At 44.6% G+C, this 23584-nt stretch overlaps 2 pseudogenes; one reads left to right on the forward strand and one right to left on the reverse strand.

Moving 5' to 3' along the window:
* LOC102240117 overlaps window positions 1–11753 on the reverse strand; it is a 61952-nt pseudogene extending 50199 nt beyond the window's left edge.
* Window positions 11754–19886: 8133 nt separating this feature from the next.
* Window positions 19887–21085, forward strand: LOC102239494 (annotated as a pseudogene).
* The last annotated feature ends 2499 nt before the right edge of the window (window positions 21086–23584 follow it).

Below are 23584 nucleotides of genomic sequence, written 5' to 3' on the forward strand. Positions count from 1 at the left end.
TGTGAGAGAGACACATCGATTGGTTGCTTCCTGCCTGTGCCCTGACCGGGGATAGGGATTGAACCTGCAACCCAGGTACGTGTCCTTGACCAGGAATCAAACCCGAGACCCTTTGGTGTGAAGGGCGGTATTCTAACCACTGACCCACACCAGCCAGAGCAGAATGACCCTACTTTTTAACTATGCTGTGACAAGCTGGCAGGCTGAGTAGATGCAGACTGAACTTGTTGACCACAAAGCAGATTCCCTGTCTGATCACTGAGGCCCTAGATGCTGTCCTCAGAGGGATCCCTTCAAGCCCCCTGCTGAGCTTTGGTTGTCCTAGGCCAGGGGTATTCACAGTCACTTGTGGAGAGGTTATTAATTTCACGACAAAAATTCACATTCACATGTAAATTTCACGACGAAAAGGGCCTTTAGTAATTATATAGCATGTGGTACTTTAAAGGTGGGCGATAAAAATACAAGGCAAATAATCATTAATGTCTAGAACAGCCATGGGCAAACTACGGCCCGCGGGCCGGATCCGGCCTGTTTGAAATGAATAAAACTAAAAAAAAAAAAAACGTACCCTTTTATGTAATGATGTTTACTTTGAATTTATATTAGTTCACACAAACACTCCATCCATGCTTTTGTTCCGGCCCTCCGGTCCAGTTTAAGAACCCATTGTGGCCCTCGAGTCAAAAAGTTTGCCCACCCCTGGTCTAGAATCTTAAGATTAGAAGCAATCTCCAAAGGATACATAATTCACACGGAAGCCTTAAGTGGCTGCAGTTGTACGTAACCTGCAGACTGACCCCAGTTCCAATGCATGAGATCGGGTCCTTTACTATTGATTCATTCTATATTTTTTCCAAAGCAGTGCTTTCATTTAGCGAAGGCCGCTCAGTGATTTTTAACAAAGAAGATGTCCAGAATAATATGAAGAAAAATTAAAATCTGTGCGGAGCATGGAGGGAGGGGGCTTCTGTTGGGATTTGTGACCTCCCTGCAGTTCTTAAGGCTTCAAGGGAATTGGATCAAATATATGTTATCACCTCCCGTTTTAGAATCTAACATTCAATTTTGTGCTCGGTTCAAATTTCTCATTGTCTAGGGGAGGTCTATTTCTTCTTTGTGCTGAGGAGAGATGGAAATGGCAAATTCCTATCCTTGAAAACAATGAAAATCTTACGGTTTTGAAAGTTTTCATTCATGTATTATGCAGATCTACAGCTTAGACGAAATCACCTCTTTTCTCTCACCTTCCCCACCGGGACTATTTTCCAACTCAATTCATTCTTTGTTTCTGGAACTTCTCCAATTTATCTATGCCCGCTCTATAAAATGCTGGATAAAATAAGGTCCTAACTAGTGATACAGAACCGGATTCAACCAAAACGACACCAAGGCCATCAATTTTAACTGCCCATTTGGTTTTCCTCTAACCTGGGGCTTGACACCTGTTTTTCTGTTGTTTTCACCCCTGACCAGACCCCTCTATTAAGATTCTCTCGGCCAACTGTTGCAAAGATATCATACACAGGAATTGTTATTGCAAATATTTGTTTCAATTAATTATCAATGAACTTATGATGAAGCCTGACTGCCTTTTTCTATCATAACCATGTGGTAGCTCCAGCCCCAGGGTGATGCACAGCCCAGCAACATTCCTTAACGATCCTCTTAATTACACAGTTGGGGTAACCATTCTGTCTAAAAAATCTGCTTCGTAATTACAAAATCACCAGCCCAGCCAGCCGTGTTGACCCATCAATCGCTTGCCTTCCAGTGTGTCCTTAAAATGTGTGCTGTCTTCTCTCCAAATGACAGGGACGCGTTGGAAACGGGTGAGCACAGGGTGCAGCTGCTCCTGTAATAAATGCCTCTGCCTCTCTCTGCCCAGGGCTGCTCCATCGCTGGGCTTTCTTCCTTTACCTCCTGCCATCTTTTCCTCCACAATAGCCTCCAAAAACACAAGGGAGTTCATCCTCCCTTTCAAAACAGCTCTAAAAAGCTAGTCGCAGTAATTTAGCATAAGCTTGGAAAAAGTCATTATGGCCCCTCGGGTTGACTGGCTTGGTTCCTTGGATGCAGAGGCGGTGGCTGAAATTGCCACTTAACTTGTTCCCATTTACTTTCCGGTTTTGTCTCATCAGCTCCAAAATCAATGCGTGTCCCTTTGTTATTGTGTGCATTGCATTGAATCGTGATCATTTGTGGGTGTGTTGGTCTCCTTGGTCGCACTGGGAGTTCTGGAGTGCTAGCACCCAGCACAGTGACTGGCCCAGAAGACAGGCTCAATGCAACTTTGTGGTCAAATAGTGGCAAATGAAAAAGCTGGCAAGTTCTTCAGTTCCCTGCTATGTCACATCTTTTCGCTCTCAGGGATCCTGCTGGTAGACTGAACCTGACTGCAGTGTACACGGGGACACCTTGGGACCATGGAACATATGTGCATCTTGAGTGTCTGGTGAGTGAAGCTCCTTTTTGAAATGACAGAATCACTGTTTGACGGTGTAGTGAGGTTTCCTAGTCTTCTGGGTGTCCTCTACATGCCTGTTTCATCTAGGGTAGTGGTTCTCAACCTTCCTAATGCCGCGACCCTTTAATACAGTTCCTCATGTTGTGGTGACCCCCAATTTTATTGTTACAAATTGAACATAATTAAAGCCTAGTGATTAATCACAGAAACAATATGTAATTATATATGTGTTTTCCAATGGTCTGTGAAAGGGTTGTTCGACCTCCAAAGGCATCGCGACCCACAGGTTGAGAACTGCTGATCTAGGGACTCATCACCTCCCCCCATATTACAAAAATATTGCTTCTTTAGGTGCCCTTTGGGGTCCCTGGAGTCATGAGAATGGTGATTTCTAAGGACCAGTGGTTCTCAACCTTCTGGCCCTTTAAATACAGTTCCTCATGTTGTGACCCAACCATAAATTTTCGTTGCTACTTCATAACTGTAATGTTGCTACTGTTATGAATCATAATGTAAATATCTGATATGCAGGATGGTCTTAGGCGACCCCTGTGAAAGGGTCGTTCAACCGCCAAAGGGGTCGCGACCCACAGGTTGAGAACCACTGCTAAGGACTTAGGCCTCAGCCACCACCTCTTCTTGCGGACACCCTGCCTTCTGCAGCAGTAGAGACTGGCTTAGGAGCTTTCCTTCACTTTGTGAGTGACATGATTGAAATTAAAAGGGAAGGCGTAGAGCAACAGGAACCCTCATTCCTGGTAGGAATGCAAAATGGTGCAGGGACTTCGGAAGACAGGTTGGCAGTTTCTTGCAAAGCTAAAAATACACAGTCTTTTCACATGATGCAGGAATTGTGCTCCTGGGTATTTACCCAATTGATTTGAAAAAGATATGTTCACACAAAGGCCTGCACATAACTGTTTACAGCAGCTTTATTCATAATTGTCAAAAACTGGAAGGAATCAAGATGTCCCTCAATCGGTGAATGGACAAACAAAATGTGGTGCATCCATACTATGGAATGTTATTCAGTAATAAAAAGAAAATGAGCTGTCAAGCCACCAAAATATATGAAGGAATCTTTAAGCTCCTAAGCGAAAGGAGCCAGTCTATAAGGCCACATATTGTATGATTGCAATTATATGATATTCTAGAAAAGGCAAAACTATAAGCCAGGAAAATAATAAATGGTTTCCAGGGGTTCTGGGGGAGGAGGAGGAGAGATGAACAGGTGACTCACAGGGAATTTTTAAGGCAGTAAGATTATTTCATATGATACTGCAAAAGGTACATGACATTATGCACTTGTCAAAACCTGTAAAACTTTACAGCACCGAGTGAACCTTAATGTGAGTAATTTAAAAAATCATTTAGGGGATTGAGGGATCCCAGAGAAAAATGCAGACTATGGTAAGATAATCTAAATGTAGGAAACAATTTCACTGAAGGGGGTGGGGGAAAGGTGCTGATCTAAGTAACTGTAAATTAGTGGATCAGTAAGGCTATAAACAAAAGACACTACACATAAGCCCTGTGTTGTAGTAAAGGTGTGAACCACAGGGGTATAGGCTAACAGTTCTGAGACTGCTATGCATGTATACTGGAAGTGAATGATGAAATAAACGAGTGGCAAATGGTAGAGCCAGGCTTCTTACTGTTGGAGTGGAAAGTTACAGGTCAGCAAAAGGAGGAACCTGGAGTGGTCCATGTGGTAATAAATTAGAGTTGGAGACATTCATATTAACTCATGTTTAGCATGATTACATTATGTAATTTTACTTCTCTGTTAGCTGAGAGGGCCTAAACGAGCAATGCCCCAGGAGCAACAAGCATACTGAACACCCATAAATTGGTTTCTAATATCATTCTTCAATAAACAGAACCAGTGTTCCTTGAAAAAATGGCAGATTCTAGCACTAGCTGATTTGGCTCAGTAGAAAGAGCAATGGCCTGCAGACTGAAGGGTCCTGGGTTCGATTCCGGCCAAGGTCATGTACTTCGGTTGCAGGCTCAATCCCCAGCCCTGGTTGCGGTGTGTGTGAAGGCAACCAATTGATGTGGCTCTCTCACATTGATGTTTCTCTCTGTGTGTGTATGTCTCTCTCTCCCTTTCACTCTCTCTAAAAGTTAATGGGAAAATATCCTCAGGTGAGGATTAACAACAACAACAAAAAAAGGCAGATTCTAAGAGTAGGGCAAGTATGACATAACAAGAAATATATATTTGGTCTCTGTCTCCAGTTCCTGGCATAAAACTCCCAAAACACTTGGACTTTCCAGCATGTTAGGGTGAGAGAGACATCTTTGGTTATTCATAATAAGCCCCTTTCAATCATGCCTAAATTTCTGCTAACCAGGTTACTCTTGGAGGATTGAGGAGGTTTAGTTAGTAGAGGAAACAACCGTGTGATTAGAGTGTTGGAACTTCCAGTTCTACCTCCCACCTCCACAGAGGGAAGAGAGCCTGAAGATTGAGTTAATCATTAATGGCCAATGATGTAATCAATCACATCTCTGTAATTGAAGCTTCATAAAAACCACAGAATTTGGAGAGCTTCTGGGTTGGTAAACATGTCAAGGTGCTAGGAGGGTGGCCTACCTGGAGAGGGCATGGAAGCTCCATGCCCCTTGCTCCTTCCTTGCCCTGGGCATCTCTTCCATTTGGATGTTCCTAAAATGTATTTTTTAATAATAAACCAGTCATAGTAAGTAAAGCTGTGCTCTGAGTTCTGCAAGTCATTATAGCAAATAATCAAACCTGAGGAGGGAGCCATGGGAATCTTTAATTTATAGCCAAGTCCGACCTGGGGACCCACTGCTTGCAGTTGACATCTCAAATTGGGGGCAGTCTTATAGAACTGAGCTCTTAATCTGTGGAGTCTGCACTAACTCCATGTACTTAGTGTCAGAATTGCTTAATGTGAGAGAAAACCCCACCATTAGGCATCATAAGTGTTCTGTAGGTAGAGTAAATTATTTTTATTTTAGTAAGAAATACACAAGATAAGCCTAGAGCATCTTGTAGTGCAAGAAAGTAAGAAAATGCACATTAAGGCTTCTAATAGCACAGGTAAATGCGGTACTCACATCCTCCACAACCACATCAAAATCACAACTAAACTACAGAATAACCATCATTCAGAATTGCCTGAAATCTAACTGAACAGAAGGCCTACAACTAAAGATACATAGAAGAAGCCACATGGAGCCTGGCAGGAGGGGGTGGAGGTGTAGAACGGGCTGGTCTCACATCCACATTTAGAGGACAAATATTGGTAGGGATATCTCAGCTGAAGAGGTCCCCCATGAGGAGCAAGGGGTCACAGCTCCAACCAGCCCCCCGCAGCCCAGGATTCCAGTGCCAGGAAGAGAAGTTCCCACAATTTCTGATAGTAAAAACCAGTGGGGATTGTGGCTGAGTGAGACAGAATTCCAGGCATTCCTCTTAAAGGGCCCACACACAAACTTACTTGGACTCATTCCCTCTGAGCTTCAGCTAGAAGGATACCAGGGACATGTGGGGAGAAACTGAATTGTCTGACATTAGTGCGAGGGATGGAGGAGCAGCTTTCTCACAGACAGAAGTGCTGGCAGAGGCCATTGTTCCTTTGATGAGCCAGCCCCCCACAGAGCTGGCAGGTGGGTGCCATTTCTCAGTCTCCATCAACCTGGCTATCACTGTTTTCCTGCCCTGGTGATTCCCTGAGACCCCCACCCTACTCAAATGGTGGTCCCACCCAACCTGTTCCCAGTGGGTTTTCCATATGAATGGCCTGTCTTGGCTCATGCCTCAGACTTTACTAAAATTTCTCAAACCAGTAACATCTGGACTTGCTGTGCCCTGTACCTCTCACTAAGTGATCCCAGGCTTGGCACTAGCAGCAGTCAGCCTTGGTTTGCAGTTTGGCCTTTCCTGGGCACCTCCAAGTCTAGCACAAGTAGCAGCCATCTGCAGATCACTTTATAGCTCATGCTGGGAGGCTCCAGGCAGAAAACAGGAGGTAGCTGACCTACACCTCCCAGGAAGCCCCAGAGCCAGCACACCCAGTGGACAGCTTCAGAAGCACCATGCAATCACCTCTACAAGTGACACCCTTAAGGGGCAGACTTGTCAGGCACTAGAATCCTGCTGAAATAAGCCCTGCTCTGTGGGGCCCTGCACAGCTGATACTCCATGGTAGTCACAGTCAGTCCTTGTAGCTGATCGACCTGGAGGTAAATCCCTAAGATTAACGTGCCAATTGTAAGCAAGGCTCAACTGTAACAGGAGGGCGTACACAGCCCACACTGGGGGACGCACCTGGAGTGCCCAGCTTGGGTGAACAGGGAGACTGTGCCACTGGATCCTGCAGGATACCTACTACATTAGGCCACTCTATCAAGCCTGGGAGATGTAGCAGCTCTACCTAATACATAGAAACAAACACAGGGAGGCTGCCAAAATGAGGAGACAAAGGAACATGTCCCAAATGAACAAATAGAACAAAACTCCAGAAAAAGAACTAAGCAAAATGGAAATAAGCAATCCACTAGATGCATAGTTCAAAAACACTGGTTATAAGGATGTTCAATGAACTTAATGAGAACTTCAACAGCATAAAAATGTATATGGAAACCATAAAAAGGAACCAGTCAGAAATGAAGGTCACACTAACTAAAGTGAAGAATAATTTACAGGGAATCAACTGTAGAGTAGATGAAGCCAAGAATCAAATCAGTGATTTGGAATATAAGGAAGCAAAAGACACCCAATCTGAACAGCAAAAAGAAAAAAAAGAATCCAATAAAATAAGCATTGTGTAAGGAGACTGTGAGACAACTTCAAGCATACCAGCATTCGCATCATGGGGGTGCTGAAAAGAGAAGACAGAAAGCAAGAAATTGAAAACCAAACCTATTTGAAAAACTAATGACAGAAAACTTCCCTAATGTGGCAAAGAAAATAGACATGTAAGTACAGGAAGCACAGAGGGTCCCAGTCAAGGTGGACAAAGAGGCCCACACCAAGGCACATCATAATTAAAACGCAAAAGCTTAAAGACGAAGAGAATCTTAAAAGCAGCAAGAGAAAAGCAGTTACCGCAAGGGAGCTCCCATAAAATTGTAAGCTGATTTATCAAGAGAAACCTTGCAGGCCAGAAGGGATTGGCAAGAAATATTCAAAGTAATGAAAAGCAAGGACCTACAACCAAGATTACTCTAGGCAGCAAAGTTATCATTTAGAAATGAAGGTCAGATAAAGAGCTTCACAGACAAGAAAAAGCTAAAGGAGTTCATCACCACCAAACCAGTATTATATGAAATGAAGAAGCAGAAGCAGAAGAAAAAGAAGAGGAAGAAATAAAATGGCAATAAATACATATCTATCAACAACTGAATCTAAAAAGCAAAATAAACAAACTAGCAGAACAGAAACAGACTCATAGATACAGAACATTTTGATGGTTGCCAGATGGGAGGGGAGTTGGGGGAATGGGTGAAAAGGTGAAGGAATTAAAAAGAACAAATTGATAGTTACAGAATAGTCATGGGGATGTAAAGTACAACATAAGGAATATAGTCAATAACATACTATGTATGGTGTGAGATTGGTACGAGATATATTGGGATGATCACTTAGTAAGTTATATAATATCTAATCACTAGGGTGTGCACCTGAAACTAATATAATATTGTATGTAAACTTTAACTGAAAAATTTTAAATGATTTTTAAAAAGAAAATGCATATTACAAAACAACAGAAACAAAACACATTGATGGGGATGTGTCAAAAGAGTGCGGGAGCCAACCACAATAGCTCCAATGGCCAAAGCTGGGACAATTTGAGCAACAAGATAGATAAAATGGCATTGAATTATATCCCAAAGTAGAAAATAAATATCCATACTGATAAAATAAATGAATGAATAAAATAATAAATGGAGAGAAAAGAGAAAACCCCCATGCAGAAGAATTCTAAATAATTTGTATAAATACTTCACTATAAGCTTACTTCTCTACTCATTTCCTTCAAAGGAGCAAAATATGGAAAGGGGGAAAATAACTTTACAGTGCTGAAAGCTAACAAGCGCTACTTCAGCCAGGTGATCAAGGTCAACATCAATAGACATAAATCATGTTCATAGTATGTACTCTTGACATGCTGTGATAATGATGGTACTTTACCTCTGTGGTTTTCTTCCCCAGATCCCCTAACCTCAGTCTTATGATGAGAAAAACATAGAAAAATCCTAATAGAGAAGCATCCTACAAAATTCCTGACTAGCACTCTTCAAAACTGTCAAAGAACATCAAAAACAAAGAAAGTCTGAGGAATTGCCACCGCTAAAATGAGCCTCAGAAAACGATGACTGAATGCAGTGTCATATGCTAGGTGGCAATCTGGAACCAAAAAAAGGACAGAGAAACAGTTAAGAATCTGAAAAATCTATGCACTTTAATTAATAGTAATATATCACTATTGGTTCGTTAACCATAACAAATGTACCATACTAATTTAAGATGTTAATAATAGGGGAAGCTGGGTGCTGGGTATATGGGAACTCTATATTGTCTTTTCAATTTTTCTGTAAGTTCAAAGCTGTTCTAAAATATAGCCTATTTTAAAGGGGAGGGGGCAGGTTCTGTGGTCATCGAGGCTACCATCCTGGTCCCTTTCTCTCATGCATCCACATTCTGGCATCCTTACAGTCCCTCTGCTTTGCCATCCTTGACCTTTGGCTAGGATGGTGGGGCAATGCTGGCAATTCTGTTGGCCTCTCCATAGTCACTCACCACCCTTTCTTTGTGCCTCTAGAAGTTGACCTCCATGAATTTCACCAACTGGAGCCCCTTGCCCTCTGCCTTCTGGTAGGTTCTGAAAATGGAAGGCACTGGTGGGAGATCAGAAAATAGGAGAAAGAATTTGGGATGTTTGTTTCTCTGGTGCCAGCTGTGGGCTGGCAGTGACTGTTATGCAATCTCAGGCCAAAGCTCTGTCTGGGTGAACCTCTTGACTGCTCTGTCTCAAAGTCTGCCTCCTTCAGGCCGAGGCTGGTAACTGCTGCTGCCGCTGTCCAAGCATTTTACCATCACTTGCTGGTTTCTTTTAACTCTGCCCACACACTTCATTAAAATCACCCCAATTTCCCCACTTGAATGGGCCATTGGTATCCTGGCCTGATCCTACTGATGCTCTCAGGCCTGTAGGGCCTCTTCCTGCTTTATCTACCTCCTGATACCCTGTACCTCCAACAGCCTGTAACCCACAATGCTTTTCTAAGAAAACAAGATAAATTTGTCTCCCACTGGCACTCTTGAACCCACCCTCCCTGCCCCATTGACTGCAGACCAGTCAGAAGTAGATGAGAGATGTGCTGAACCTCTCAACACAAACTGTTGGTAAACAGCACTGTCACTATTTACCTGGGTCTTCATTTGAAAAGTGGGGGTATTGCCACAGGCCTACCTCATTTCTCTCTGTAAGAATTGCCAGTGATAACAAAAGTAAAGTCATTAGTAAACCCAAAGAAACAAGCAGTAACATCATTTTTATGACCTTTTCTCCTCATTACAGAAATAATATAACTTCTATAGTATTAAAATTTACAATAAGCATGTATTCATGTATTACTGTTATAATTAAAAGACTCTAAGAAGATAAAAGTAATATATGCTGATTATTAAAAATTTGAAAATATTTTTAAAATTCAAAGGAACATAAAAATGACCCACAATGCTGGGACAAACAACACGAGAATGCTGTTTGAATACGAGCATTCTCAGTTCAAATACGGGCTCCATCACTTTTAACTGTAACCTTGCACAAGGCACTTAGCTCCTCTGAGCCTCATTTGTCACAACTATAAAAAGGGACACTAATACCTCCCTAGTAGTATTGTGGCAAGAATTAGAGATACTCTAAGCATGGCCTTTAGCATAGTGCCTCATGCAAAATATATACAAACAGAGACTGACCTGGGTTTGAATCTCTGCCTTGCCAGTTATACCCTGTTTGACCGTGGGGAACCTAGGTAATCTTTCCAAGTCTATAAGATGGGGAGATAAAAATGATAACTATTTCCTAGGGTGGAGCAGGGTTGGGGAACCTAGCTAATCTCTCCAAGTCTGTAAGATAAAAATGATAACTATTTCCTAGGGTGGAGCAGGGTAGTTAATGAAAAAAAGAGCTTCTTCGTAAAATGAAGAGCCCACGGCAAGTACATGGCATTGCAGCCACTGTCTTCACCTTGTTCATGATCAAAACCTTTGTATCTTCATCATCATCAACAACCATCATCTTAGGAAAGGAAGTCAATCCCAAAGTGACCCACCAGATCATAAGAGTATTCCCACCTCTGCGGCCCCAGACCAATAAAACTGGTAAGAATCAGAGCAGCAATAGCCCTAAATTAAAGGGGGTGTGTGTGGTAAATTGGTGTGAATGAAAGGGAGGAAGGAAATGGGGTAGAAGGTGAAGAGGCGGGTGAGAGAGGTGGGTGTTAGGAAAGGCTCTCTTTTCTTATTTGTCTCAGCAACGGGGAAAGGTGTGCCGGCTTTTTGTTTTATTTACGCTTGTTTGCTTGCTGAAGAAAAAACCCTGTACTGTTTTCTGTGAGCCAGGCGTGTTCTAACCACTTTACAGATATTAAATTCATTACTTACAAATGTACATGCATAATCAATTGCTTATATGTAGGCCTAGGAGTCTCAGGCCTTTGCTAAAGCAGCAGGTATATCAGTTCTGTCTCACTCCCACTCTCTTTTCTGGGGGTAAGACAGCATTTGTGTGCCCAACTACACACCACTCATTCATTAATTAATTCGAGAAAGATTTACTGAGCACCTATTAAGCCAGTGATGGTACTATGGTTGCAAATATCAAAAAATTTCTATATGTGACACGGCACCAGAGTTAAGTTAGGGTTTTTCAAAATGCTGACACGCCGAGCTCAAAAGGTTCGCCATCACTGTGTTAAGCCAAGGAGACTTGCACTGACCTTCCGGAGCTTATATTCCAGTAGAAAGAGACATACAACAAAACATTAGTTATAAAGCATTATTCCCGAGAACCCAGAATTTCAGCATGAAGTTCATCAGATCGTCTTTCTGAACTCAGCTTCCGATAGACACGAGGGCGGCAAACACCTGGGATCTGGCTTTGGGGAGTGAGTTTACATGGAGACATGTCCATTAGAGGAAGACACAGACGGGGTAATCAGACGCCTGGGCAGGCACCCACCTCACACCTTTGCCTGGGGTCAGCCCCAAGTCCCTACCTGAAAACTGCAGGCGCAGCTCCGGCATCTCGAAGGGAAACAGTCTTCCCCACCTCACCACTTTCTCTGGCAGCTCTTGGATGAGGCGTGTGCCCGCACAATCTCCAAGAATCCGATGAGTGCTGAACCCGAGGGCCGAGCGGTTTCAGAACTTCCTATCCCTTTATCTCGGGTGGGGACTCTTTCAACAGCCAGAGGGGAACTGGGGCTGATAAATTTTCTTAGAAAAATCATATTAAAGTTCAGTTTGTTAAATCAGCCCCCTGATCTTATCCACGGTGGGCACTTGTTCTAGCAACAGAACCAGGAGGTGATACATCCTGTAAGCTAAGTCCGCAGATGGTTATCCTAACGGAGGACGCAATCAATGGGAAAGTCGTCTGAGGAACGTACTTGGGGCTTGTAGAACACCAGGCTCCTATACTGCTTGATCAGATTGCAATCATTATTTTCCCCTGGTGCGCGTGTCATTTCAATAACAAAGCTTTTGGCATGGTTGAGATTTTCCTCTTCTGGCGAGATCAGCAGAAACACCTGTTACCTGTGTTCCTGTTTTCAACACAAAATCCACTGTTTACTGCGCCAAGTTAATTTTTGGAAACACTGGAAAAGAGGGTTGTGTGCAGGTGGCAGCTAACACAAACCCCTGTTGTTGTCAGTGCTTCCCAAAGAGCTTTTGGTGCTGAGGAAAGCATCCGAACAGCCTGCGGGGTATTAAATTGGGGAGCAACTGCCTTTGGGGAGACTTCATGGGCAGATAGGACATGAGGTTAAGCAAGTGAATGTTTTATAGGCAGCAGTACAGGGACTGGCATTTGTCCTGTTTATTTAGTCACCCAGTAAGTGCTGGGGGCAGTTTGTGTGCCAGGAAAGGCGCAGAACACAGAGTAGAGGCCGCCTGAAAAACAAGTCTGTCCCTCCCCCCATGAGCGTAGGACCCAGGGCAGGGCCCGCTAAATCTGCACCCGCTTATTTTTGCACAGCCTGAGGGCTATGAATGGTTTTTCCCTTCTTTGTCATGCTTGAAAAAAATAATATTTTCTGACCTGTGCAAATGACATGAAATGCAAATTTCAGCGCCCATAAGTAAAGTTTTATTGGAACAGTCCTGCTCCTACATTTATATATTGTCTGCAGCTGCTTTCTCACCACAATAACAGAGTCCAGTCATTGCGATAGAGACTTGCAGGCCTGCAAAGCCTGACATATGTGTTATCTAGCATTTTCAGGCAAATGTTTGCCACCCATGACGTAGGGGACTCCGGTGAGTAAGAGGAAGCTACCTCACAAGGTGCAAGTGACAGAGCGGGTAAGTGCAGCAGCAGTTCCTTGCCTTGAGGACTCCAAGGCAGCCAAGATGTTGAGTCAGTCCTTGGCAAGTGTTATTACGGTTACAAAGAGCTGACCTTGCAATGAGGGAACGTTTCAAAGAAAGGGGAGGCTGGGCTGGCTGGTGGTGGTTAATAATCAGAGTAAGAAGGCATCCATCAACCTCACGAGAGAGGCAGGGGGGTGGATTAGGGAAAGGGGCTGACTTGGGTATGGGTTTCTGTGATAGCAGAGCCTAAGACAAGAACTTGATATAAAGAGTTCATTTGGGAGCTGATCTCAGGAAACAGGACTGAGAATGCAGAGTGAAGCAGGGAAGGAAGGAAAGCTAATAGAAGGTGTGTTGCTGACGGGTTACTGCCGAGGGCAGCTGAGGCTTAGTCCTTCTGGGAACCTCTGAGGAACAGGCAGAACAACCCTCCAAATTGCTCCACCCACCGTGGGGCAGGGAAGCTGGGTCATTTGCTCTCTGATTCTTTATCGGTTAAGCTCCCATCATCTCCTCTACGCATCAAAATTGCACCTGCAGGCAGCTGCTGAGCCCCTTCAGAAGCTGGGGAGGAAGTCCTGGGCCACTGAGAAAGTCCTGGGCCCATCTGGAAGTGGGCTGCTGCCCCAGGATGGAGCTGTCCACCACCGCCATGCTGGAGTCAAGTGGGTCAAGGACCTGTGGCACCAGGTACCACGAGCATCTACTGCAGAGCTGTCCACCCAGCTCGGTAGGAATAAGAGTAAGCTGTGGCCCCCGGCTATGATATATTCTGTTAGCCTGGTGGCTCCTGCTGCTGGCTCCTCAGATCCCCTGGCTGGCTCCCCTCAGAGAGCATGTGCTAAAACGAACGCGTTCTGGGATTTCAAAGCCTTGATTCTCTGTATTAAGGTTCTCCAGAGAAACAGAACCAATTGGACACACACACACACACACACACACACACACACACACACACAGACTTAATATAAGGATTGGCTCATCCAATTATGGAGACTGAGAAGCCCCCACGATCTGCTGTCAGCGTGCTGGACACCCAGGAAAGCAAATGATGTAATTCCGTCTGAGTAGGGAGGCTTGAGAACCGGAGTACCGAGAGCCAGAGAAGATGGATGTCCCAGCCCCACAGTCAGGCAGGAAGGGCTACAGTCTTCCTTCCCCTGCCTTTTTCTTCTAAGCAAGTCCTCAATGGATTGGATAATGCCCACCCACAATTGGGAGGCCAAACTGCTTTACTGAGTCCATCAATTCAAATGCCAAACTCGTCTGGAAATATGCTCACAGACACACCCAGAAAGAACGTTGAGCCAAGTGTCTGGAAGCCTGTGATCCAGTCAAGTTGACATAAAATTAACCATCGCAGTCCCTGACTGGCCCTGGCAAGCTATTTATCTTTTAAGACTAGAAAATTGTCCTAATGCATACATTCGTGATGAAGATTAAATATGTTTTGAGCCTCACAGAAAAGCAAAGTGCCATATAAACAAGACATTATTATTACTATTCTGTCAAAGGCCCCTTCTCATTTCCTCTATAACACGGAAGACTTTCAGAGAGTCAGGCTCCTGCCAGCAGCTCGCCTCGAGCCCGATCGGTACACATCAGCATTTCTCCGCAGTGGGAGTTGGCCCCTGTGCAGAAGATGGGTTTGCTTGGCCCCAGAATGTGTCTTGTTATCCACTCCAGATCTTGTCATTCCCCTACCTTGTTGTTGATCAGTGCAACTTCCAAGCACTAAGAAACTGCAAACATCCACGAAAAAAACTATAGGAAGGTTCCTGTCTCTGACACAAGCAGATAAACCTTTGATGAGGATTTTTCTTTGAAATTAAAAATGAATAATAATAAGAAAGCTATGGGACATTCCTGAAGCCCAGCCCACTCTTTGTTTCCTGGAGAAAAGAGAAAAAAAAACTATGTTGCCTGACTGGTGTGGCTCAGTAGTTGAGCATCAACCTATGAACCAGGAGGTCCTGGTTCAATTCCCAGTCAAGGCACATGCCTGGGTTGTGGGCTTGATCCCCAGTGGGGTGTGCAGGAGGCAGCTGATTGATGATTCTCTCTCATCATTGATGTTTCTATTTCTCTCTCCCTTCCTCTCTCTGAAATCAATAAAAAATATATATTTTTAAAAGACTATGTTTGGGTGGCAGATGAGAAACCCACTCACATTACATGTGGCTTGCCTTCCTGGGACCACTGAAAAAACGCTTTTCATATTTCCAAGCAGTTGATTTTTTATTGTGTTTGCTACTTGTGCAATATCTGGGGAGAAAAATCCTGTTGCTTTTAAATATATGCAAAGTATCTCACCCTGATAGAAAACGGTTTTCATCAAAGGAAGAAATAAACAGGGAAACGGAGAGGGAGATAAGGAGGGGGAGAGACAGAGAGAGCAGTGAGCCATTTCAGGTTGCCATCCATACGCTGGGCTGTCAAAGAAGAGGCAGGTGCAGAGAGAAATGATAGCAATAGGGGAGCGTCAACATCTGGAATTCACCGCTCATCACTTCTTGGTTCAGGCTAGGTGAAAATGCTATGAAAAGATCTATTCTGTTTAAATCCATTTATTTTCACAACAGCTGAGAGAGGCACCAAGTAAAACCAATTCCATTTTACAGATATGGGACATGAGTACCTAGTTTTCTGTGACAGTGGGGCTGGCGACGGCATCCAGAAACAACCATTCCCTAGGCCAGCGTTAGCTTGAAACAGTCCAGTTCCCTGGGGTCCTTTCCTTTGCCAGTTCATCCCTCACAGTTCATCCCCGTGCCTCTAATGGCATTTCCTTCTCCAAGGTAATTAGAAGCAGTAGTTCTGAGATTCTGTCATTTGTAGGAAGAATTTTTTTTTAATTGAAACTATTACACTCTGGAATCAATTTCTTAAGGTTCCTTCTTGTTTTAAACACTGACGGGCAGAAATACTATTTTAAAAGAGAAGCACGGATCAAAGGCAAGAATTAAACCCACAGTGACAGATCCGTCATGTAAAAGATTCTCCCACCATTGCTGTGTTTGGAATTTGCAGGAAGCAACATGTCTCGTGTCCATTGCTTTGCATTTCTTTCGTGCTCCCTATTCCTGAGAATTTGATAATCTTAACAGATATGCTTCCCCCAACCACATAAGTCAACTTGATATCCTTATTTCTCCTTAGCAGATAAAGATCCTAAGAGGGGAAAATGGCAAGTGTCTTTTCTTGCGGTCTTATGAAAATCAAGAGAAGAGTCATCATTTGGAGATAGGACTCTGGAGTTTCTCCTTCCATGTGGGCTTCCTAGCTAATCAGCACAGTCCGGTCCTGGGCTGACTGGACTGAGCAGGGCAAAGAGGAACAGTTAACTAGAAAAACACCTTCACTGGGGCATCTGGGTAGTATATCAGAGCATCCAGCACAGGGATCTTAAGGCAAACACAGATGGTTCCAGCAGAAAAATAGAAATTAGATGAGGAAGGAGAACCCGGCAGTCCCACTGTCCCCAGTGTCTGCAGCGCCCTGGGCAATGCTTTGGCAGGAAGCTTGTTACACTCATGAGAATCAGATCCACAGAGAGAAAGGCTCTGGAAGATGCAAGACATAAGCCGAGAGCCGGAAGCTTAAATCTTATTGCTGGTGGCTGCACAGCCCCTCACTCTGAAACAGGAGATGTCCACTAGCGTCAGGGAGCCAGACACAGATTCCACTGTTGATTCTACAAGGGAAGGACCTGGTTCAGAGTAAGATGTCCTCGTTGTCTCCAAGGAACCTGTGCTTGCAGAATTCAAATACGTTGAACCCAGAGGTACCCTGAGTTCAGTAAGCAACAAACTGGACAAGATTTCAATTATGTAGTGGGAGTTGAACCATGCTGGGGCAGCTCCCCTACTGACTGTCAAAGTCAGAGCAATTCGTGGTTCCTGTGTGAGCTGCTCTGAGGACCCTCTACTTAGTATCTGGAGCCTGGATTTCCTAGCAATGTAATAGGTGATCATGAAATGGGGTGACCCTAACAATGAGAATCAGATCTACAGGGAGAAAGTCTTACCACCCCTAGGGTATAGATATCATTTCCCAGGCCTACACCCCAGCATTTGAAGCTTGGTCTGCATGAGGAGGCCTGGGGACTGGAAGGAAGTTCTGGTCTCACAGAGCATAAGTGGGTTGGTTACAGTTGAAGAAGGTCCAAATTAAGTCAAGTGGTGAATAACTAGAGAGTTGAGTACACTGTTGGATCTGAGCCTAGTATAAGGCCTTATCTGCTTGGATTATTTTGACTTCAGAAAATAAGTTCCTATATCATATCCCTGTATAGACCCTTCCCATTCATTCTTTAGACAGACATTTTTGTTGACCCACTCTGGACTACCACTGTATTAGAAATTGCAGATACAAAAAGGCTAATTAATATATGGGCCTTTCCCTTCAGGAAATCACAGTGGGCTTTCCAGTGTTATTTCCTGGAATCACTATGCCAACCATAATGTTATATGGAACACGTTTAAGGTAGAGTAGAAAGCCTAATCAGGGTCCAGTCTGAAGCCCAAATGACCTTGATTATTTGATATGAACTCGAGGGTTTCTGCTGGGATAAGGGCCCTGCTCTGGACCTATGGCTCTTCTTATTTTTTAAATATATTTTTTATTAATTTTAGGTTTTAGAGAGAGTAAAAGGGAGAGAGAGATAGAAACATTGATGAGAGAGAAACATCAACATCAATTGGTTGCCTACAGCATGCCTCCCACTGGGGATCGAGCCAGCAAGGGATGGTATGGGATGATGATTCCAACCTATGCATGGTCCAGCACCAATGATTATTTGCCAACCATGTGAAACTTGTTTTTGGTGCCTTAATTTCTCCCATACACAGTAAGCAAGGGCCAATGTCTATTGCCCTCTTTCTAACAGGAATAGACAGTGATGATAGTGAGGACCTTGTCATTCTCCCACGGAACAAGACCTCCAGTGACAGCTTTGGAACACATCATTTCACCATTATAAGAGATTTCTGAAAACTGCAATTTTCCAATCTGGCTTCCCCATCCCAAAACCTGTCCACAAATCCAGGATATAAGCATATCATACTTCCTTTCCCTCCTCAACTAGATAACTGTTTTAAATTCAGTATAAAACAATTCAAGACTAAAGTGACGAATTAACCTAACTGCTAAATATTTAATGTCAAGGAAAAGCCGTTTAAAACCCATAAAAATTCAGGCAGTAAATCTAAATAGTATAGTGGAGAAGTGTTATATTAACTTAGACTTTGCAGCACCTTAATATTGTCTTATATCAGACGATTGCCGATTGGAGAACACACAGCACATTTACTGCATAAATTTATGAACATGTTCCGGTAACCCCATCCATTTTCTCTGTATTGTTTTCTCTTGGCATTTATAGCAACTTCAGTTTGCCACCGCGCAAGGATAAATGATTTTTAAAATTTCATTCCACTGTTGGCCCTTGTTTAGTGGAGTGCTCTCACGGCCCCCTCACTTTTCTTTCATTACCCTTGAAAAATCAAGTTGCGTTTTAAAAATGTAAGTGGTAGAATTTAAGGCAGGACTTGAGAGGAGCTCGAGCCCAAGGATGGGAGGCTCCCCTTCATCTCTGGCAATAATTCACTCTCAGAATCCAGGTTGCTACTTTTAATGTATTCTACTGAGGTTGCTCTGAAGGCAATAATACTTGCCCCAAAGCAATCCTCCAGAGAAATCAGGGGAGTTGAAATAATAATGAGGTGAAAATGCCTGTGAGTTATAGAATATTCCTTGAATTAAAGTGGTAATGAATGAATGTGAATCATACAAAAGTGGCTGGATCTTTAACATCGTTTTACTTCCTGGAATACTTAGTCCCTTCTTGCTGGCCTATCCACAGGGATGCCATATACAGCTATATGGTTTGTGCATGCAGACCACACAGGCCACAGTGTGAACACCTGTCCAGATCCTCATGCTCCACCTCTGGAAAGCCTTTCCTGACCCACCCCCCCCCAACCCCTAGTCCTCAGGGCCCTCTCCCTTCAGTAGACACTCAAAGATGCTACCAGTGGTGCCTCTGACCCCAGTTTCATGAGACCATGCCCCCAAGAATGATTCTCACTAGGAAATCTAAAGACCTAAGATGAGCTGCCAAGAGTGAATCAAGAAGGGGGCTTTGACCCCACAAATGCAAGTCAGTCCCCTCAATGATGTTGAGTCACCTGCTGAAAAAGCAAGAGTTCCTGAGCCAAAGGGGACTCAGCATTGCCACAGGGAATCCAAAATGAATATTTGGCTGCCCTAGGCGGTTTGGCTCAGTGGATAGAGCATTGGCCTGCGGACGCAAGGGTCCGGGGCTCAGTTCCTGTCAAGGGCTTGTATCTCAGTTGCAGGCTCCTTCCCAGCCTGTGCCCTGGTCATGGTGTGTGCAGGAGGCAACCAATTGATGTGTTTCTCTCACATTGATGTTTCTCGCTATCTTTCCCTCTCTCTTCCACTCCCTCTAAAATCAATGGAAAAATATCCTTGGGTGAGGATTACAAAACAAAACAAACAAAATGAGTATTTCGGGCACAACCAATTCTTTCATCTGAGGGAAGCTGATGGTTGTGCCCGAGGCTACCGCTGAGTAGCTCAAGATACTGCTGCCAGAATTCCCTACCTAGATGCTGAGGCCTGAGCCAGTCATGTGCACTTGTCCCCACCTCCATCCTTGGAATCATCAAGAATTGGGTTTAGCCCTTCCCTCACAGGGAGCTTAAAGATGGGGGCCCCTGGGCCACAAGCTACCTGCGGCGCTGAGGGATGTAGTGTGGGGTCCATGGCCCTAGCTGAGCCCTTCGCCTGGCGTGTCTGCCCTCACAGGGAGATCTCTCCCCCTGGGGCTGAGACACCCAGCCTGTCCCCAAGCTGAAGCTGCAGGGTATTGAGGTACCAGCTAGATGTCTTCTCACAAAGGACCGGTGGTGGCACGGGGCAATGGAGCTTCTGCCAGTAACAGGGAGACTGACACGGTGGAGCTGGCTGAACTGGGACCCCTGCTAGAAGAGAAGGGCAAACAGGGAACCGCTGACCCAGCCAAAGCTGAAGAAAAGCAAGCATGCCCAGTGCCCCAGGAGGAAGAGGAGGAGGAGGTGAGGGTGCTGACACTTCCCCTGCAAGCATATCATGCCATGGAGAAGATGGGGGAGTTCGTGTATAAGGTCTGGGAGGGATGCCGGAGGGTCCTCCCATATTATGTGCTCCCCGACTGGCTGAAGGACAACGATTACCTGCTCCACGGCCACAGGCTGCCCAGGCCCTCCTTCCGGGTCTGCGTCAGGGGCATCTTCCGCATCCACACAGAGACCAGCAATATCTGGGCCCATCTGCTTGGTTTTGTGCTGTTTCTGTTACTGGGAATCTTGAACTTGCTGAGAAAACATGTACTTCCTGGCCCCCTGCAGGAGAGGTGGTGTTTCGGATGTTCTTCCTGGGCGCGATGCTCTGCCTCAGCTTCTCCTGGCTCTTTCACACCGTCTACCGTCACTCAGAGAAAGTCTCTTGGACTTTTTCCAAACTGGATTATTCAGGGATTGCTCTACTGATTGCGGGGAGCTTTGTCCCCTGGCTCTATTGCTCCTTCTACTGCTCCCCACAGCCACGGCTCATCTACCTCTCCATCATCTGCGTCCTGGGCATTTCCGCCGTCATTGTGGCACAGTGGGACCGGTTTGCCACTCCTGAACACCAGCAGACAAGAGCAGGGGTGTTCCTGGGCCTGGGCCTGGGCTTGAGCGGCGATGTGCCCACCGTGCACTTTACGATCTCCGAGGGCTTTGTCAAGGCCACCACTGTGGGCCAGATGGGCTGCTTCTTCCTCATGGCTGTGATGTTCATCACCCGGGCTGGCCTCTTTGCTGATCGAATTCCTGAGCGCTTCTTTCCTGGAAAGTTTGACACATGATTCCAATTGCATCAGATTTTTTCACGTCCTGGTGGTAGCAGCAGCCTTTGTCCACTTCCACGGGGTCAACAACCTTCAGGAACTCCGCGGCAGCCTGGAAGGCGGCTGTACTGCTGACTGTCTTCTCTGAGCCTCCCACCCAAGGCTGGAGGTGAACTTCCCAAGTGCTTTCAAAAAGAACTTCTTTGCTGAAGTGAAAGGAAGCATCTGAGTTGTTTGTTTCTAGAGGAAACTCTTAGAGAATCTAGTGCCAGCCAGGCTTCAGCCCAACTCCCCACCTCAGGGCGGGGGGATGCGCTTCTGTGTCCCTCACCAAGGAAGGGGTGAGCCACCGGCCATGCCCCTCCTCAGCAGCCCGCCTCAGCCAGCCAACTCTGTCCCCTTGGCACAGAGTGCTTTGACCCTCATGTCGAGATGTTATCCCTCCTCCAACCATTTTGGGAAAAAGTGATGGACTGGGACTCTTCAGAAATTCTATTTCTGGAAGAAAATATCCCTCCCTTACCCCCATCCTTTGTAACCTGGCTTGGAACAGGCCATCCATTTTGTAGCACACTTTTCAGAAATGATTGTAACCTGTCTCATCTTTCTGGGCCCTGGATCTGCTGACAGCAGGAAGAAGTCACCAACTTTGAGGCAGCCAGCTAATCATGGAAGTGTGCCCAGGCTTCAGATAACTTGAGTTTTAATTTTTTTTTTTTGGCAGAGTAATGTAATATTAAAATGGGGAGAGATATTTAATATTTAATACTAAGCTTTAAAAAGAAATCTGCTATCATTGCTGTGTATCCTGATACAAAGGCTATGATGATAATAAAAGGAAGTACAGAAGACAATTAGCATTCAAAAAAAAGAAAAAGAAAAAAGAACTGAGTTTAGTTGAGCGGCACCTAAATCCCACCTGGCTTTAAACAAGAGCCTGCAGCCTTTCTAGTAATATCATTCAGGCCCCCAGCCCAACTCCCTGGCCTGACCAGTTGGTATGTCCTCTAATCCTGGCTGGTATATCTTCACATCACTGCTTCTGTCCAGGCCATAAGCAGTCCAGGACAGGGCAGCTGTACTAACAGTTTGACACTTGTCCCATGTTACCTGTGAAATGTACTGTACATAGTACTCCACCACTCAGCCTGGAGGACACAGGCCAGGTTGCGTGCCGGCCTGGTGATGAACACACAGTGAGTACTCAAAAAGCATTTGATAGGAGTGCCATGCATGTAAAATGAGCAGTTTTAAATTTCCTAGAGTAATAAAAGGAGCATAGTTCCAGTATCATCTGTTTTTTAGTACCTGCTATTTACATGCCTATGGTTAATAATGCAAACCTGTTTCTATGGCGAATGTGGCAGGACTATGTGATTATGGGCCTGTAACTTTCTCCTCCCTTTGAAAAGCTATGTGATTACCACGCCTATAAGTTTCTCTCCCCTTGTGAGTTCTTTCCAATATTATCTTGAGCCCCCAGGAGTGGCTCCTCCTGCCATGTCATTGATTGTTTTGTGGAAAGTTCTTATAAATGTTAATGGAGAGCCAGGGCAGGAAATACCTAGAGGCCAGAATGAGAAGAGCGCTAACATTTTTGTGGGGCTTTCTGATGCCAGGATATACATGACTTCATTCAATCCTCACAACCCATTTTACAGATGAGAAAAACAAAGTCCCAGAGAGCTAAGTAACTGCATAAGATAGATCAGGCCTTTGAAAGTAGAACTGGATCAAATCCAGATACGTCTGACTCCTGGGCCCGTGCGCCTTTCCCTACCTGTGTTTCAGAAGATGGATCCGTAAGATAACAATGACACTATCGAAGGTCAAGGAAGTAGGTGAGAAAAATGATGTCCTATACAGGTGAATTGTTTGGAGATAAAGGAAGACAGAGGGAGGTAATATTCCTGTAATATCTGGCTTTGATTTTATCCGAGAGAAGGGCAAGGATCACATCTGTCTCATTTACCATTGTCTCTCCACTGCTTAGCACAGCGCCTGGCTCCTAATTTCTGCTTAATTGTTGAATAAATTTCGTCTCTGACATGAGGCTTTTTTTGCAATTAGGTCTCAGCAAGAATAATCAAGTGCACCTTTATTGGTTTTAGTTACTATGCTTGCAGATTGTTTAATGAATATGTAATCAGTGGTTCCTCGGAGCTTACCCTACATCTTTCCTAGAAAGCAATTGAACCAAGTGTTTGGTTTGGATAATCAGAGACCATCCAATATGAAAGTCACTAGCTGTGTGTGGCTATTTAATTTAAAATTAATTAAAATTAAATAAGAATTCAGTTCCTGAGTTAGAGGAACCACATTTCGAGTCTCAATAGCCATATGAGGCTACTGGCCACTGCACTGAAAAGTACAGGTAGCGACCATTTCCATCATCCAGAAAGTTCTATTGGGCAGCATTGGGGTGGAGCATAGCCTTTGGCATCAGACAGGCGGAGGCTGAGCCAGCAATGCACCATTGCACAGCTGTGTTACCCCGGACAAGTCATCAGTTGGCATCTGTAAAACAGAAATAACAATAGTGTTAGCCTAGGTTCCTAGAAAAAAGAGTCTGAAACAGAGTATGTACACCTACTTTGCTGAGGAGTGTCACTGCAGGGAACAGGTGTCAAAGCTGGAACATGTGAAG

The sequence above is a fragment of the Myotis brandtii genome, unplaced genomic scaffold (assembly GCF_000412655.1).
Source record: "Myotis brandtii unplaced genomic scaffold, ASM41265v1 scaffold948, whole genome shotgun sequence".
Lineage (NCBI taxonomy): Eukaryota > Metazoa > Chordata > Mammalia > Chiroptera > Vespertilionidae > Myotis > Myotis brandtii.